Below are 19,104 nucleotides of genomic sequence, written 5' to 3'. Positions count from 1 at the left end.
TACAGAATATTCAGTATGCTACCATTTATGTAAAACATGTGTGAATTCTGTGGTTCTCCATTGATTTGCACAAATTGTACAGATTTACATTCTGAAGTACGAACTCTACAGATTTGTATGATACATATTTTATTATTGTTGGAAACGCTTTTAACATCATTGCTCCAAACCTGACTGACTAATTCGTTTCAATGGACACCAATAAAAACATTACTAAAGACAGGATTTAGCAAAGAGAAAAGGTAGAAAAGCCATGTTTGGTGCAAGGAAAGTATTCAATCTAACGAAAGTCAAGAGCAAGCAAATAAGTCATCTGAATTTTCATCAAAAATGTTGATCTAAATAATGAAAACCCATCTACTACTGCACACGAGTCACTATTAAGGCACAGGGATTATGATTAATGATGATATGAAGCAAGGATAGATGTGACCTCTCACTTGTAGCACCATTTTTCTACACAGTCAATGGTTACCTCAACCGTCCCCCAGAAAAAGACTCATCATAACATAGTATAGAACTATGGGATCTGCTACCCATTTTTATGTTAAACTCTCCATCCCTTACAGAGGTTCCAGGAGCATCCTAGCCTTTCTCAGGTTAAGTTACTTTGAGGGAAGAACTGATAAGATTCCACCAATTCAGTGATTTGTAAACTTTCTTATTCTCATTGAACTTAATTTTTTGTGTTAATACACCCATTTTGACCAAGAAGAAATTCAAATAATTTCTTTCAATCCTGTATTTAATTTGTATTTAATTTCCTTTTTTTTTTTTTTTTTTTTGTCCATTTGCCAAGCCAGTCCTGGTCTTGCATAAGCAATACTGAGGGTCTGAATTTAGCATTATGTACAAGATTAAGTTATCAGAAGATGAAACGAGGCTGTGCTTGTTTTCCTGGGTCATCTTGGATTTCAGTTTCCCCTTTATTTAGCTGTAGAAGCCAGGATTCCCATCCTCTCTGAACTCTGGAAGCCGTAGAGTTCCTAAAAATGTAGTCAGGGTGGGAGGAGAGGTGTCAAGAGGGAGAGACTGCATTTCTTGTTAATGACCAGGTGAGAACTCAAGCAATTAAAGAGGAAAAATTAGAGGTATAGCCATATTTGCACCCTGAGCTTCTAGAACAGCTCACACGAGTTTTTACTACTAAATAACTATTTGGCAATTTCAAGATTTTCAGTGCCAGAATGTTAGTGTCATGTCTGACAATTAAAGGAGGGAAAATCAGAGGGTGGGCAATAGAAAGGGTAGTTTACTCAGAGGCTACAGCATGTGCCAAGGCACGGCAGCACAAGATAGCCTTGGTGTGACTTGGGTTTTGAGGGCTGGAGTTCAGCATGTGATGTGTGGAAGAGAGAGGCGGGGAGAGGTGGTGGGAGATAGGGCCGACTCAGAAAGTAGGGGGTAGATAGGAAAGACCTTGAATGCCAACAAAGATGTTCCTCCTCTGTGCCTTTGAAGGTTTGTAAGTAAGGAAATGATCTGATCAGATTCTGGGGAAACACAAGGACATTTTCCACAGCATGACAATTAAAATTACAAACTTTACTGCAATACAATGTACATATTTTTTTAAATATTTGAAAAGATTAAAATCTCAGAAGCCAGCCTCTTTGATATGCCATTCATAACATTAAACATGTCTGATAATTATTTATAATAGGGTAAGTGTTTTTAAAAATACAAAATTTAATCCCCTTTAAAAATAAGAAAACTTTTTAAAAAGAGCATTCAGAAAGAAGGCAATATGAGGGTAGCAGACAAGCAAGATTGCTTTTAAATAGATAAGATGTAAAATTGAATGGGTTCTTTTTCTCCTTTTAGCTTAGACATGTTTATTTAATTACATGCATATCTATTTTAACAAGCTAGTGTGTTACTATATCATAACATCATTTCAAACTGACACTCGCTGGGAGTGTCGTTTAGCACGCTACAAAACAAATGCAGATCAACCCATGCAGCAAACCCCAAACCATCCTACTGGTTTCAATGTAACCCAATGACTGCAACACCCCAAATTGCTAAGAAATAGAACAATCCCAGTTAAGACCTTGAGGGGAAGCGAAATGAATAGTGTCAGAAATGAAACCTTATGTTTCCCAGGAGCCATGGAGTTGTAGGGAAACAGGAACACTTGTCCTTGAGTACCATTCACTTACAAGATATGGCAGACAAATAGCCCTAACTGCCCCTATAATAGGAAATATCCTTGTATGTAATTGGACTATCTTCCTACGTGTATACTCGATGCTATAACATTTTGACTACCACATGTAACCTTTTATTAACATTCATCAACCTTTGAAAATAATTGCCTTCTCCCAATAAGGATCTGTTATAAGGCAATAAGGTTATATAGCTATTTCCCATTCCACTGAAACCCAGAGTAATTGTCCTTCATATAATGCACACTTCATGGGAGCTGGGTTCTGAGCCAGTGACTTTCTTATACCGAGTCACATTCACATCACCTTATGTAGCACTGAGGCCAAAAAGACATCATGCACGCTTAGAAACACCTATTTCATGACATATAAAGACCTTAAATCTTCTAGATCTAAACCAATTGCTTTCCTGAGGAAATATTAGCTGTTAATGTAATTATAGAAGAAAGATGCTCATGGGCAAACCATGCTTTTTTTTTCCTTTCTTTTTTAAAAATTAATTTTTAAATTGACAAATAAAACATATGTATTTATCGTGTACAACATGATGTTTTGAAATATGTGTATCATGTTTCTTTTCTAATGAGGGATTCTAAAGAAGGACTTTTTAAAAATTACACTCAGGTAAAAACAAAAAGACAGAATGGATGAAAGAAGGACTTTGGATAGGTTAAGGTGTATCTTCCCATGGTTCATGCTGAAAACACAATATTAGATAATGAACATTAACTCAGGTTTTCATTCTCTAGTTCAAATTAACATGATGTTCTTTCATTAGGTTAGAAAGCGCCAACATACATCAAAGAATAGAATCTTTCCCCAAACAATCATGTTTGTAAAGAAACATGATAGAGTAGGAAAGTACCAAATTAGCTACAAATTTTCCATCTCATTGTTTCTGTAAAATAAAATTTTATAATGAACATGCTCCATACAAGCTGTGCCGGCAGGTCTGGCTTCCAAAAACACTCACAGAGCAGTAATAAAAACCAAGCATGAACTCTAGGACATCTGCTATGGCATTGTTATCAAATGCAATCATTTTGGTCACAAATCTATACTCGCTTCAACTTTTTGTTGAAATATTAGTTCGTCTGCAGCATCTCCAATCTGGCACGCAAGGACTGACAGATGCTCCAGTTTTACCTCATCTTCAACTTACACGGCTTCTCATTATACTAGCTATAGCTCGGCAAACTATTCCTCTGTTCTGGAAGGCGGACGAAATGCCATCTGTCTCTGCATGGTTATCAAAACGAATACTGCAGTGTGAAGAAACTCAGCTCCAAAATGAAAGAGTGTGGAATTGCACCCTGTCCACATTCTATTAAAAATTATATATTTACATATCTCTCTCTGTTTGTAGATAGATGATAGATAGATAGATGATAGATAGATAGATAGATAGATAGATAGATAGATAGATAGATAGATAGATAGATAGATAGATAGATAGATAGATAGAAAATTAAACACATATAATATACAAGGGCTCCCTGCTCAAGTTTTTCAATGATTTCATGATATGAACATTTTCAACCAAAAGGCACATCACACCTTTCCTAGTTCGATTTGTAACCCATGCAGTTTACATCATCTGACATTCATTACTAGCTAGAAGGCAAGAGAACTGTTCTCCCCCAGCAAAAGATTCCAAGGTCATTCTGCAACCAAAAGCAGGTGGGAGCCTTACTGTAAAAATCAGGCTAGATTCAAAGACCATGGAGAGAAGGAAAGGAGGAAAAGCCTTTACAGAAATGAAAGGACAAGTGGATTTTAACCACAACCTGTACCCCTGCAAGTGAGTGGAGGAGCAGGAGGAGGGGCAAGGGACATAGGCAGACACCATAGAGAACCTAAAAATGGTGCTGACGGTTAGGAGTGTGACTAGGAAAGTGCCAGAAGGAACTGCAAAGCTGCATTGTCAGGTGCTTGACTTCTTATCGTTAGCAAAATGTGGAACTTGAACTTGATGTGCAACAGCATGTTTAACTTTGATTCCCATACTTCCATACATATGAAGCACAGAAGTGGAAAGGAACTTTCAACCTGGAGGGGAATTTTATACTTAAAGAAATTTAAGAAGGTCCTGAAAACCAGCATTTTCTCCAGTGGAGGTGCCAGAGATCGAGATCAATCGTACTGAGGATCTTGAGATTTGGAGACTGAGTAAGGGGATATTCAGCCCTTTAGTCTCGAAACTCTTGACATTTAAAGTTGCCTGCTCAGGACCAATAGTTCATTCTCGCTAGCAATTGATAGGTACCAAAGTCCCCTTGGTGTCCATATGAGGGCCTCATCATTTCCAAGCTGTCTTCGTCTGAACCCCTAACCCCAGACATCTGTCTAAAAAATTGATGAGGATTAGAATCAGAATAAATGCTGTTTTCTTACTCCAAAGTCAATTGGTTTGGATCTGTTTACATAACCTTTTGTTTAATTCTATAGTTTATATGAAATGAGATTCTGAAAGCCTTATATGAAAGCTATCAGTTCAATTCCCACGGGGGTCGGTTAACTTCACTGTCACATGTCACAGTCGCACGCTATCCCCTCACAAATTCAACCATCTGGCAAATGGTGCTGTTGGTCACACAGAGAGCCAAAGAGAAAATGTGGCCAGATCAGTGTAAGCTCATCCTTGGGGCCAAGGGAGAATGAGCAGGAGTCAGAAGGGCCATCTTGGCATGCACAGGACAGCTCATTTTCATTTTGCTAGCTTCTCTGCTTCCCACACTAAACTTCACTTATGAGCATTATCCCTGCCAAAGTTATTTGCGTTTCTGCACTAATCTGACTAACCTGTGAAGATAGGCTTCATTAATTACAATGATGCTAGTCTATGTTGTCGCGATCAAGACAACAGAAACCTTTCAAGAGAAAAGTTTTGCGTCCATGCAGAGGAACATCTTGAGGAAATGAAAGAGCCTGTGCAGGACCAGAAGCTCAGCTCCACATTGAAGATGCCCTAGGACAAAAGCTGCCACCCGGACAGGAGGCCCACTAAAGTCAGCCAGGCTATCTGTAAGCGTGCATGGCTGCACCTTGCTGTGCTCCCCCAAAGAACTCCTGATACCTGTTTGCTGCCCCCTCCTCTGAACTGTTTACCCCCTGAACTTTGGGTTTCTGACTCTCCGCTAGCTGTTGGTGTCTCCTATCCTTCTTTTTATATCAGCCCCTTGTTTAACACACAGCATTGCCCCTAAAAGGAGCATCCCTGATACTCGCGCAGCATGCCTCTGGCCAGGCCCATTGCACTAGGCACAAAAGCAGGATAAAGCTGGAAGAACTTTGGGTAGAAAGTCAAAAGATCTGAGCTCCAGCCCCACCTGATGTATTAACATGCAGCAAGACATGAAACAAATTTGCTAACCTCTCTGTACATGTGCTTTTTCCTTTTTCAGATGGAGATAATTATACCGATCCTGCCTCTTTCATAGAGATAAAACAGTGCCTGGCACAGAACGGGCACTCAATCGATATTTATTTAATATATTAAAAGATTAGAAATTTAAAATGTTATCCAAGTATAAGTTGATATTAAAGCATTATCACCATAGCAAATTGTTTTTAATGTCTCTTAGGCTTCTCAATAGTTGCATCAAACCTAAGTTGGTAGCAACTGCTGATTGATAAGGTTTTGTACATGTATATGGGTGCAATAAAAATAGCTAATATTTGCTAAGTACTGAATATCAGGCAATATTCTAAGCACCTGTACAGATTAATTCATTTAATCTTCATAAAATGCTACAATATAAAAAATATCATTACCTTCATTTTACTTGTGAGGACACTGAAGTTCAGAGAAGTTAAGTAAGTTGCCTCAAGTCACCCACACAAGTGACAAGTGAGAGAGCTGGGATTTGAGTCCAACTCTATCACTGGCTCCAGAACTTGTGTATTTACATGATGCTATTCCACAAGTAAAGATCAAAGTAAATTTTGCCGAAGAAAATATAAATTAGCTAATCATAATCCAGACTTATGTTGATATCACAGAACCCAATAACTACACAGAAAACAAAAACCAACCATGCTTTAATTTCTCCAAGATATACAAAACTAGAGTTGTGATCTATGATTACCTCTATGACAAACATCCCTTTATAAAGCAGACCCTCTTTTTTTGCTGTCAGTTCACTCTCAGATACAATTAGTGGACCATTTGCTTTCTGTCGTGTACAGTTTGCAGTACATCTGCCTCTTTGCTCCTTCATTCTGTAAGGCAGTAGTGGGAAGGTAGAAGGTGTGTTCAATTTGGAGTCAGAAGAGCTGGATTCTGGTCCTGAACGGCACTAAATGGCCTTTGCTTTCTTGTTGGTCAGTTAAGGAGTCTGGAATACATTCTGGATTAAGCTTCTGCAAGGGCTACAACTGTATGGTCTTAAAATGCTGATGTTCATGTTTATCTCCTGAGCCCAAATGGGATGAAAGTGGGGGGAAGGAGGGGGACTCAATGTACTGAAACATCAAGGTGTTGGAAAATCCACAGAACCTTAACCAGCATAGTCTGTAGTTTCAGCCCCAAATAGCTTTCAGTGGACCAACAGCTCTAAATTTCTCATGGCAATAATGGGATTCTGACGATAATGATGATGATGATGATCTATTGCCACAATTTACCGGATACCAGCTTTAATCCTGGTATTTTACAGATATGGTTTCATTTAACATCATAAGAACACTGTAAGGCAGATATTATTATATGCATTTCACAAATGTGCAAACCCAAGCTCAGAGAGATGAAATGGCTCTCCAAGGTGACACAGGAAGAGATGGTATTCTGATCGCTGGGTGTATTAGCCTGTTTTTTTTTTGCTATAACGAACTACTTGAAACTGGGTGATTTACAAAGAAAACCAAATTGATTGCTTACAGTTTCTGAGGCTGGGAAGTCTGTAGTCCATCTGATGGTGGCGACAGTGACTCAGGGGTCTCACATTGCAAGATAGTGGAAGCACAGAGAGCAGAGAGAGAGACAGACAGACTCTTCTCGTCTTTTAAAGCCCTCAGAACCACGCCCCTGACCACCATTTTTAACCCATTCACTACTGCACGGTCCTACAATCCAATCACCTCTTCAAGGCCCCACCTTTCAATTACTATAATAGGATTTCCCACCGGCTTAACAGTCCAAGTAGGGTCCATATTTCTGATACATAAAACTTTGGGGACACAATTTAAGCGTCAATAAGTTTTGAGGGGGACATAATTCAATCCACTACACTGGGCTTCAAGCTCTAAGAGAGATCACGTGACCTTATTCATCACTGTGCATCCAGCACCTAGCTCAATAGCTAGCACTTACTGAATACCTAATTCAATTACTGCTTATTGAATGAAGAGAGAACTCCAAAATTCGTGCTCTCACCACTCTTCACACTATCTTTCCCAGGACCTAATCTCTAGCTCTTGCTTTGCATATCATGTTAGGCTTTTAGATGTGTTATCTTACATAATTTATTTAGTGAAACTTCAAGACAAAAATACTTGTTTCTATTTTAGTAATAAAAAAACAGAAGATTGTAGAAGGTGAGCAACTTGCCCAAATCTACATACAAACATAGCTAGGAAGTGGTAAAATCTGGCTCAGAATCCAGATCTTGCTAGTTCCAAATCCTGACCTTCTTATAAGATTTTAAAGTTATCTGTCAGTTATGAATTATTATTTAAGAAAAACAAAAGTATAAGTAATCCTCATGGAACATTATTAGAAGTGACGGAGGTGTGTGTTTAGAGTTCACTTTCAACTTTGCTGCCATCCTTTCCCAGACCTGTAAACGTAGACACACACAAGGGTACTTCAGAACGTTTGTGGAAAAACAGAAGAGATAATATGAATCTTTCCATGAACATTTTGAAGAACGCTCATCTACCAGGGCAACTGGCATCTTGCATTACATGGGTTTAGTGTCATTTGAAACCCACACTCCAAACACCAGCCAGATGTCACTCACAGCATTGCCATCTGAACGACCTTGTGAGAATTCAAAGGCATGCAAGAGACTTGCTTGTTCTTTCAGTTCCTTGCACCCATTTTATATATTTCATATTAACATAAAAACAGATACATTCGTGCTGAAAGATATTTAATACTATAAATTCAAAAGGATAACACTTTTTGGTCCTTACTGGTAAGAAATGAAGAAAAATAAAATGAATTTTCTATATCCCATACATTGCAATTTTATAAAACTGTCAATGTTGGTTATTTAGGATTGAGTGAATGCATAACTTCCATTGAAATAGCCATGCAAAGCCAAAGCGGCATTAGGAGTTTTTCAGGTTTACACTGATTATAGAAGAAACTTCCAGACATCATACACCCTGCACAGGGGACCTTTTGGCATGACTGATATCATGCAACTCACATTAGCAAATATTGCTTACAGAGGCATCCGATGGCAGACCATGTCATGTCATCCCCCAGTCTAATCAGGGTGCCTGCATCTGATTGAGGCCATCCCCAGTGCCACGCACACAGTGTAGAATCTGTTTTCACACATGGCTTGCACCTGGTACCAAAAATACCCTCTAGCACTTCCACCTCAGTTCTCCTATCCCCCATACTCACTCTGTGCTCTCCCCTCTGATCCTTCACACTGCCTCAAATGCCATGCCTTTTCAGATCTTGACTCCATCACACATGCTGTTCCTTTTTATTAGAGTGTACTTTCTGCTCCCATCCTTTTTGTCTGCAGAGTAAGAACCTACACATCTTTTATGACCTGACTTGTCCTCTGGAAACTTTCCCTCAGAATGGCAGCAGAAGCTGTTGCTGTCCACCCCCACTCCAATGCACGAGCTCACACACATCTTTACATTACTCAGCTTATAGGTCTATTTGTTCCACTAGACTGTAAGCTCCTTGAAATAGGAACCCTGTTCTGTGCATCTTTGGGCCTCTCTGCCTAGGTTCCATGGGTTTTGGCACCTGGTAGATGCTCTGTAGAAGTTCAGTGAATGAATACATGTGGACTCTTGAGACATGGCTCGATCCTTTTTCCTAGTTTTCAAAGCAGAAAATTCAAAAAGGCATTTCAAAGGCATGTCTTTAATGCAGCTGCCTGGTCAAATCTGTTCACTTCCCATAGAAGGCCATCTTTTTGCTTCAGTAAGGCACATACCTGACAACATGAGTTTACCTTTAAAGTGGAGTATCTCCATTCCACATGACAAAATGAGAAGGCCAGAAGGAGTAGAGAATTGCAAAGCAAACTGTGATCCAACATGAGAGGTGAGGGTCAATCTTAGATTTGATAATGTGCAATGCTCCATTTACTTCTTGTGATAATATTTTATTTTCAAGCACAACAGTTTGGATAATCTCTCCTCAAACCATTTGTTCATTTGGGAATTATTCCTTCCACTTTGTATTTATGCAATTATAATATCTTAAAATTCTAAAGGATGTTGATCCCAATCTTCCTCCCAAAGTAGGTTAGAGTAGAAATAGCATAATCTTTGGCACCGTGCAATAGGCAAAATTTGAAGATGACCTTCAGTGCCCCACATCCCCTGCATAACCTCCTCGTCAGGAGTGTGATTAGGACCCGTAAGTTCTTTCTAACCAATAGAATAGGCAAAGGCGATGGGATGTCAGTCCTATTATTATGTTACATTATTTGGCAAAGGTTAAGAGGTTTTTCAGAGGTAATTAAGTTCATTAATGAGTTTTAGTTAATCAAAAGGGATGTTATCTTGGGTGGACCAAATCTAATCAGATGAGCCCTTTAAAGGAGGGTCTAGACCTTCCCAATAGTCAAAGACTTGAAGGAGCAGAGATTCTGTCTCTCTCTATCTCTGGCTTTGAGGAAGCATACTGCCATAAATTCTACAGCCACAACAAATTTTGCCAGCAATCAGAGAGCTTAGGAATGGAACCCTAGGTGAGCCTCCAGAAGAGAATGCAACCCAGCTGACACGTTGATTGTAGCCTTGTGAGACCCTGAGTAGAGAACCCGGTAAAGCCATGCCTGGATATCTGACTTACAAAAATAGTGAGATGATAAATGAGCATTTTGATTTTTTTCTTACTTAAAATTGTTAAGTAAGATTATATGTATTTGTGGGGTACAGAATCAAATATCAATACAGTATACAATATGCGGTGATCAAATCAGTGTAGTTAATATACTCATGTTTACAAAATGTAATTAATCCTTGTGACCTTTAACTAGTTTCTTGCCAACCCTCCCACCATCTCCCTTTTTCACCTGTAATAACCACAGTTCTGTTCTTTTTTTTTTTTTTTTGAAATTTCAATGTATTATTGTGATTGTTTCTCTCTCTCTCTTTTCTTTTTCTTTCTTTATTTTAGCTCCCACTTATGACTGAAGATATGCTGCATTTCTCTTTCTGTGCCTGGCCCACTTCACTTAACATAATTTTCTCTAAGTTCATCCATATTGTTGTGAATAGCAAAATTTCATTCTTTTTTATGGCAGAGGAGTATTCCATTGTGTATATATACCACAGTTTCCTTATCCAGTCATCCAACGATGGACACTTAAGTTGGTTCCATATATTGGCTAGTGTGAACAGAGCTGCGATGAACATGGGAGTGTAGCTGTCCCTTCAACATGTTGATTTCCATTCCTTTGGATATATACCCAGTAGTGGGATTGCTGGATCATATGGCAGTTCTATCTGTAGTTGTTTGAGCAACTTCCACACTGCTTTTCACAATATTTTTTATTGGAACATAATTGATTGTATATATCTGTATGGTACCATGTTGACTAAAAAATAAATAAATGATTGTTGTTTTAAGTTATGAAGTTTGTGATAATTTGTTACTCAGCAATAGAAAACTAATACAGCATGAGGTCTGATATCAGCACCACCCTTCCTAAGTATGTGTGTCACTTTACATTTTAGACCTTAGTTTCTTTCTCTATAATGAAGATAATGTAATTTATCTGACAGTACCATTGTGAGAAGTAATGAATGAATATATGTTTGTTTTAACATACTTAATGTATGTTAAGTATTTATACACTCTAGCTATCACTGAAAGGTTAAAATATTGATAAACAAATATTTATTGAGTCCCATGAATGCCAGGCATTGTTCTAGTAGCTGAGCTTTCAGAAAAGAATGAGCCAGACAAGATGTCTGCTTCTACGGAATTTACATGCTAATGTTGGGAAGACAGATAGTAAACAGCTAAATATATGAATGAACAAGAACATATAAGAAAAATAAAACAGGATGATGTGGTAGAGAGTAGCTGGGAGACACATCCAATTGGGAGGCCAGAGGACTCTCCGAAGAGGTGGTGATATCTGACTTGAATTCTGAATAAGAAGGAATCAGTTGTGTGATGATCAAAAGGCAGGGTATTTCAGAAAGAAGAAAGGGCAGGTGAAAAGCCTTCACGTGGGAAAGAATTTGGTGTTTTTCTGGGACAGCAAGAAGGCCACTGAGGCTGAAGTAGAGCAAGCAGAGAGAGCAGAGGGGAGAGAGAGGTGAAATGAAGCAGAAAGGTAGGCAGGGGCCAGATCATACAGAGCCCCACAGGCTATGGTCAAGAATTTGCTTTTATCTGAGGAGGGTTTTGACTTAGGTGAAAGGCACAATCAGATTTATATTATGAGATCATCCCATTGCTGTATGGTGCCTGGATCTCAAGGAACAAGGGTCAAAGCACAGAGGACATTGGTACTGCGATAGTTCAGGCAAAAGAGGATTGTCACTTGGGCTTGAGGTAGGCAGAGAGCACTGCAGATGGTCATTCAGCTCAATATTTTCTCAGTGATTAAATACAAATTTCACACAAAGTGAAATGCTTTAATTTTTCCTTATTTCCACTCTTCATCCATCTTATTTTCTCTTGCCAGGAATCCTATATGTGTATGCCCAGGATCTGCTTCAACCAGCAAGGCTAGAGCAGGGAATTTCTTTTCTTTTTTTTTTTTTTTAATTTTATTTTGTCGATATACATTGTGGCTGATTATTGCTCCCCATCACCAAGACCTCCCTCCCTTCTCCCTCCCGCCTGCCCCCCAACAATGTCCTTTCTGTTTGCTTGTCCTATCAACTTCAAATAATTGTGGTTGTTATATCTTCTCCCCCCCCCCGGTTTGTGTGTGTGTGTGTGTGTATGTGTGTGTGTGTGTGTGTGTGAGTGTGTGTGTGTGTGTGTGTGTGTGTGTGTGAATTTATATATTAATTTTTAGCTCCCTCCAATAAGTGAGAACATGTGGTATTTCTCTTTCTGTGCCTGACTTCTTTCACTTAATATAATTCTCTCGAGGTCCATCCATGTTGTTGCAAATGGCAGTATTTCATTCGTTTTTATAGCTGAGTAGTATTCCATTGTGTAGATGTACCACATTTTCCATATCCACTCATCTGATGATGGGCATGTGGGCTAGTTCCAACTCTTGGCTATTGTAAAGAGTGCTGCGATGAACATTGGGGAACAGGTATACCTTCGACTTGATGATTTCCATTCCTCTGGGTATATTCCCAACAGTGGGATGGCTGGGTCGTATGGTAGATCTATTTGCAATTGTTTAAGGAACCTCCATACCATTTTCCATAGAGGCTGCACCATTTTGCAGTCCCACCAACAATGTATAAGAGTTCCTTTTTCTCCACAGCCTCGCCAGCATTTATCGTTCAGAGTCTTTTGGATTTTAGCCATCCTAACTGGGGTTAGATGGTATCTCAATGTGGTTTTGATTTGCATTTCCCGGATGGTGAGTGATGTTGAGCATTTTTTCATATGTCTGTTGGCCATTTGTATATCTTCCTTAGAGAAATGCCTACTTAGCTCTTTTGCCCATTTTTTAATTGGGTTGCTTGTTTTCTTCTTGTAAAGTTGTTAGAGTTCCTTATATATTCTGGATATTAATCCTTTGTCAGATGTATATTTTGCAAATATTTTCTCCCACTCTGTTGGTTGTCTTTTAACTCTTTTAATTGTTTCTTTTGCTGTGCAGAAGCTTTTTAGTTTGATATAATCCCATTTGTTTATTTTTCCTTTGGTTGCCCGTGCTTTTGGGGTCGTATTCATGAAGTCTGTGCCCAGTCCTATTTCCTGAAGTGTTTCTCCTATGTTTTCTTTAAGAAGTTTTATTGTCTCAGGGTGTATATTTAAATCCTTAATCCATTTTGAGTTGATTTTAGTATACGGTGAGAGGTATGGATCTAGTTTCATTCTCCTGCATATGGATATCCAGTTATCCCAGCACCACTCGCTGAAGAGGCAGTCCCTTCCCCAGTGAATAGGCTTGGTGCCTTTGTCAAAGATCAGATGGCAGTAAGTGTGTGGGTTGATTTCTGGATTCTCTATTCTATTCCATTGGTCAGTGTGTCTGTTTTTATGCCAGTACCATACTGTTTTGGTTATTATAGCTTTGTAGTATAGCTTAAAGTCAGGTAGTGTTATGCCTCCAGCTTTATTTTTTTTGCTGAGCATTGCTTTGACTATGCGTGGTCTTCTATTGTTCCATATAAATGTCTGAATAGTTTTTTCCATTTCTGAGAAAAATGTCTTTGGAATTTTGATGGGGATTGCATTGAATTTGTATATCACTTTGGGTAGTATGGACATTTTCACTATGTTGATTCTTCCAATCCAAGAGCATGGAATATCTTTCCATCTTCTTGTATCCTCTCTAATTTCTCTCAGCAGTGGTTTGTAGTTCTCATTATAGAGATTTTTCACCTCTTTGGTTAACTCTATTCCTAAGTATTTTATTTTTTTGGTGGCTATTGTAAATGGGCAGGCTTTCATGATTTCTCCTTCTGCATGTTCACTATTGGAGAAAAGAAATGCTACTGATTTTTGTGTGTTGATTTTGTATCCTGCTACTGTGCTGAAATCATTTATCAATTCCAACAGTTTTTTTGTAGAGGTTTTAGGCTGTTCGATATATAGGATCATGTCATCTGCAAACAGGGACAGTTTGACTTCATCTTTTCCAATCTGGATGCCCTTTATTTCCTTCTCTTCTCTGATTGCTCTGGCTAGTACTTCCAACACTATGTTGAATAGGAGTGGTGAGAGTGGGCATCCTTGTCTAGTGCCTGTTCTTAAAGGAAAAGCTTTCAGCTTTTCCCCATTCAGGATGATATTGGCAGTGGGTTTGGCATATATGGCTTTAATTATGTTGAGATACTTTCCCTCTATACCTAACTTATAGAGGGTCTTTGTCATGAATGAGTGCTGAACTTTATCAAATGCTTTTTCAGCATCTATAGAGATGATCATATGGTCCTTGTGTTTGAGTTTATTAATATGGTGTATCACATTTATTGATTTGCGTATGTTGAACCAACCTTGCATCCCTGGGATGAATCCCACTTGATCATGATGAATAATTTTTCGTATGTGTTGCTGTATTCTGTTTGCTAGTAATTTAGTGAGGATTTTTGCATCTATATTCATCAAGGATATTGGCCTGTAGTTTTCTTTTTTGGTTATATCTTTACCTGGTTTTGGTATCAGGATGATGTTTGCTTCATAGAATGAGTTTGGGAGATTTGTGTCCCTTTCAATCTTTTGGAATAGTTTGTAAAGAATCGGTGTCAATTCCTCTTTGAATGTTTGGTAAAATTCTGCTGTGAATCCATCTGGTCCTGGGCTTTTCTTTGTTGGGAGCCTTCTGATAACAGCTTCAAATCTCCTTTATTGTTATTGGTCTGTTCAAATTTTCTACGTCTTCACGGTTCAGTTTTGGGAGCTTGTGTGTGTCCAGAAATTTATCCATTTCCTCCAGATTTTCAAATTTGTTGGCGTATGGTTGTTTATAGTAGTCTCGAATGATTCCTTGTATTTCAGATGAATCAGTTGTAATATCGCCTTTTTCATTTCTAATTTTTGTTATTTGAGTCTTCTCTCTTCTTTTTTTTGTTAGCCATGCTAATGGTTTGTCAATTTTATTTATCTTTTCAAAAAACCAACTTTTTGATTCGTTGATCTTTTGAATTGTTTTTTGGTTTTCAATTTCATTCAGTTCTGCTCTGATCTTAATGATTTCTTTCTGTCTGCTAACTTTAGGTTTGGATTGTTCTTGTTTTTCTAGTTCTTTAAGGTGAAGTGTTAGGTTGTTCACTTGCCATCTTTCTATTCTTGTGAAGTGAGCATTTAATGCAATAAATTTTCCCCTCAATACTGCTTTTGCAGTATCCCACAGGTTTTGGTATGATGTATCATTGTTTTCATTAGTTTCAATAAATTTTTTGATTTCCTGCTTGATTTCTTCTTGGACCCATATGTCATTAAGTAGAATGCTGTTTAATTTCCATGTGTTTGTACAGTTTCCAGAGTTTCGTTTGTTATTAATTTCTAGTTTTAATCCATTGTGGTCTGAGAAGATACATGGGATAATTCCAATTTTTTTGAATTTATTGAGACTTGATTTGTGACCTAATATGTGATCTATCCTGGAGAATGATCCATGTGCTGCTGAGAAGAATGAATATTCTGAGGTTGTTGGGTGGAATGTTCTGTAGATATCTGCCAATTCCAATTGGTCTAGAGTCTTGTTTAGATCTTGTGTTTCTCTACTGATTCTTTGCCTAGATGATCTGTCTAATATTGACAGTGGGGTGTTCAGGTCCCCTGCTATTATGGTATTAGTGTCTATTTCCTTCTTTAGGTCTAATTGAGTTTGTTTTATAAATCTGGCTGCTCCAACATTGGGTGCATACATATTTATGATTGTTATGTCTTCTTGATGGATCAGTCCTTTTATCATTAAGTAGTGTCCCTCATTGTCTCTTTTTATGGTTTTTAGTTTAAAGTCTATTTTGTCAGATATAAGAATAGCTACTGCAGCTCGTTTTTCTTTTCTGTTTGCATGGTAAATCTTTTTCCATCCTTTCACTCTTAGTCTGTGTGAATCTTTATGGGTGAGGTGCGTCTCTTGTAGGCAGCATATAGTTGGGTCCTGCTTTTTGATCCAGTCAGCCAGTCTGTGTCTTTTAATTGGGGAATTTAAGCCTTTTACATTAAGAGTTGTTATTGAAAGGTGTTGATTTATTCCCAGCATTTTATTGGTTGTTTGGTTGTCTTAGGTGTCTTTTGTTCCTTGCTTTCTGATTTACTGTTTGCTTTCTGTGTTTGTTGGTTCCTTAGGTTGTAGATAGTGGTTTTGTTAGCTTGTTTTCTCTTCATGAATGCCATTTTTATTATAGTAGCGGGTTTAGATTTTTCTTGGGTTTTTATGGCAGTGGTAGTTATTTTTCAGGAACCAAACCCAGTACTCCCTTGAGGATTTCTTGTAAGGGTGGTCTTGTGGTAGTGAACTCCCGCAGTTTTTGTTTGTCTGAGAAATATACTATTTGCCCCTCATTTCGGAAGGATAGCCTTGTAGGGTAGAGTATTCTTGGCTGGCAATCTTTGTCTTTTAGTATTTTGAAAATATCATCCCATTCCTTTCTAGCTTTTAGGGTTTGTGATGAAAAGTCTGATGTTAACCTGATTGGGGCTCCCTTATAGGTGATTTGACGCTTCTCTCTTGCAGGTTTTAAGATTCTCTCTTTATCTCTGAGTTTTGCCAGTTTGACTATGACATGTCTTGGAGAAGGTCTTTTTGGGTTGAATACATTTGGAGATCGTTGAGCTTCCTGGATCTGAAGATCTGTGATTTTTCCTATACCTGGGAAGTTTTCTGCCACTATTTTGTTGAATATGTTTTCAATGGAATCTCCATTTTCCTCCCCTTCTGGAATACCCATGACTCGGATATTTGATCGCTTATGGTTGTCTGATATCTCTCTCAGATTTTCTTCCATGTCCTTGATTCTTTTTTCTTTCTTTTGGTCTGCTTGTGTTATTTCAAACAGCCCATCTTCAAGTTCAGAGGTTCTCTCTTCAACTTCGACAAGCCTGCTGGTTAAACTCTCCGTTGTGTTTTTTATTTCATTGAATAACTTCTTCAGTTCAGCAAATTCTGGTACATTTTTTTTCAGGACATTGATTTCTTTGTACATTTCCTCTTTCAGATCCTGTATACTTTTCCTCATTTCATTATGATGTCTAGCTGAGTTTTCTTGTATCTCATTCAGTTTCCTTAGAATTATCACTCGAAATTCCTTGTCAGTCATTTCAAGGGCTTCTTGTTCTATAGGATCTAGAGTTTGAGATTTATTAACTTTTGGTGGTGTACTTTCTTGATTTTTTTGTATTTCTGGTATCTTTTTTTTGGTGTTTATTCATTGTGGCCGGGGGTTTCACAGTTCACCAGTTTGAGACTAATGACTAACTAGGATGTTGCTGTGGTTGCCAATTTCGTATGGCTCCCTCCGTGACTGCTCAGTTGGCCTCTAGTGCCTTGTGTGTGTGGTTGCCTCGGGTCTTGGGCTTCTCCGGGGAGCCACCTTTCTGGTCAGCTTGGACTCTGCTGGGCTGGTGGATCACGTACCACAGGGTGTGTGATCTCTGTTGAGCTTTCACTTCCTGTGCAGGACTTCTCCCTGTTCCGTGTGCTCTGGCCCAGGCTGTTAGATCGTGCAGTGGCAACCCCACTGGGTGTGTGGTTTCTGTCGAGTCTCCGCCTCCCTGGCCGCACGTCTCCCCACTCTGTGTGCACTGTGCTGGGCTGGGGCGTGTCTTCTGCACCCCCCGTCTATCAGCTGGGCCTTCAAGACCCTGCTCAGCACCGCCTCGCCCAGGAAGTCTACCAGGTTTCTGCTGGGCACAGACGACCGGTCTCTCTGGGTGCCTTTGTAGCACTATGTAGATCTTTCTCGGGTCTTGTTCACCTTTGTATCCCCCCAGTATGAACCGAGTCTAGCGCCCACCTGCAGCCTGGTCTCCGGCAGGTTCAAGCGGACCTGGGAACTCTCCTACCACACTATTCCCAACCAGAAATTTGTTAGGCTTTTTTCCAAACTGGTGGCCGCAGAGATGGTATCTGCCTCCCAGTAACAGGGAGTTTACCTGGGGCCGGAGTCCAGGGTATGGTGGAGTGACAGTCAGCCCGCCCGTACTTCCTTGCCCTCCCGACACTGGCCCGGGACACCCCCCGCCACCAGCCCCGCCAGAGAACTGTGGAGGGAGTGGGAACGGAGGCCGGTCCGCAGGCTCCCGGAAAGCCGGGCGCCAGGCCAAGCAAGTGGGAGGGCTCAGTGATGGCTGAGCAGGGCGGAGCTGCCCGCACCTGGGAAAATGGAGGCAGCACCGGGTGGTGAGTGGCCTGGTGGTGCAGGCGGGAGCCACGTGGGCATCCACCCCCCGAACAGAGCTGTGCCAGGGATCACTCACAGTGCTGTGCCAGGTCGGGTGCTCGCTCTCTGTCTCAGGTTTGCCTCCTTTCCCAGTTCTCGGCCGCTGCCGCCTCGGTGGCTCGGGCGCTCCCAGGAATCTTCTTTAATGCCGGCCTGAAACCTCGAATCCTGAATAGGGCAGCTGGCCGCCTTCAGCGCGGCCCCAGCCTCCGGGATCCTGGCTGCATCCACAGCAGCCCTGGCGCCGTGTTCCCTGTTTCGAGACTCGCTTTTGCAGCTAAGAAACAGTTCTTTTCCTGCTCCACACTTCAAAGCTGTTGCCTGTAAATGAGGCAGCCTCTCCTGCCGGGGGCAAAGTGGCGGTCACCCCCCATGACCGGTCAGCAGCAGCGGTCCTCCCTTAGGAGATGGCGAGAGGAAGGTCCACAGGTTTTCCGGCTGCCTGAGGCCCAGTGGCCACCTTTTCCACCTCAGCTACTCCGCACCAGCCGCCGCAGCCGTCGCCATCTTGAAAAACTCTTAACTAATTTTTTAAAAGAGAACTTTCTCTTTACTATATATGTAGTCTGTCGCCAGCCTTTTGTGAACAAGAGAGGCTATTTTTTATAAATCCCACAGATCAGTAAAATACAGTTACTTGGCTAAGATTATGTGAAATATCTTAGGCCATTTATGTTTGTCATGTGGTTTGAAAAATTAGTTTCTGAGGCTGGGAAGTCCAAAGTCCATCTGGTGGTGGCAACAGTGA

Source organism: Cynocephalus volans, chromosome X (assembly GCF_027409185.1).
Source record: "Cynocephalus volans isolate mCynVol1 chromosome X, mCynVol1.pri, whole genome shotgun sequence".
NCBI classification, from domain to species: Eukaryota; Metazoa; Chordata; class Mammalia; order Dermoptera; family Cynocephalidae; genus Cynocephalus; species Cynocephalus volans.
Note: the sequence above shows the minus strand (reverse complement) of the source record.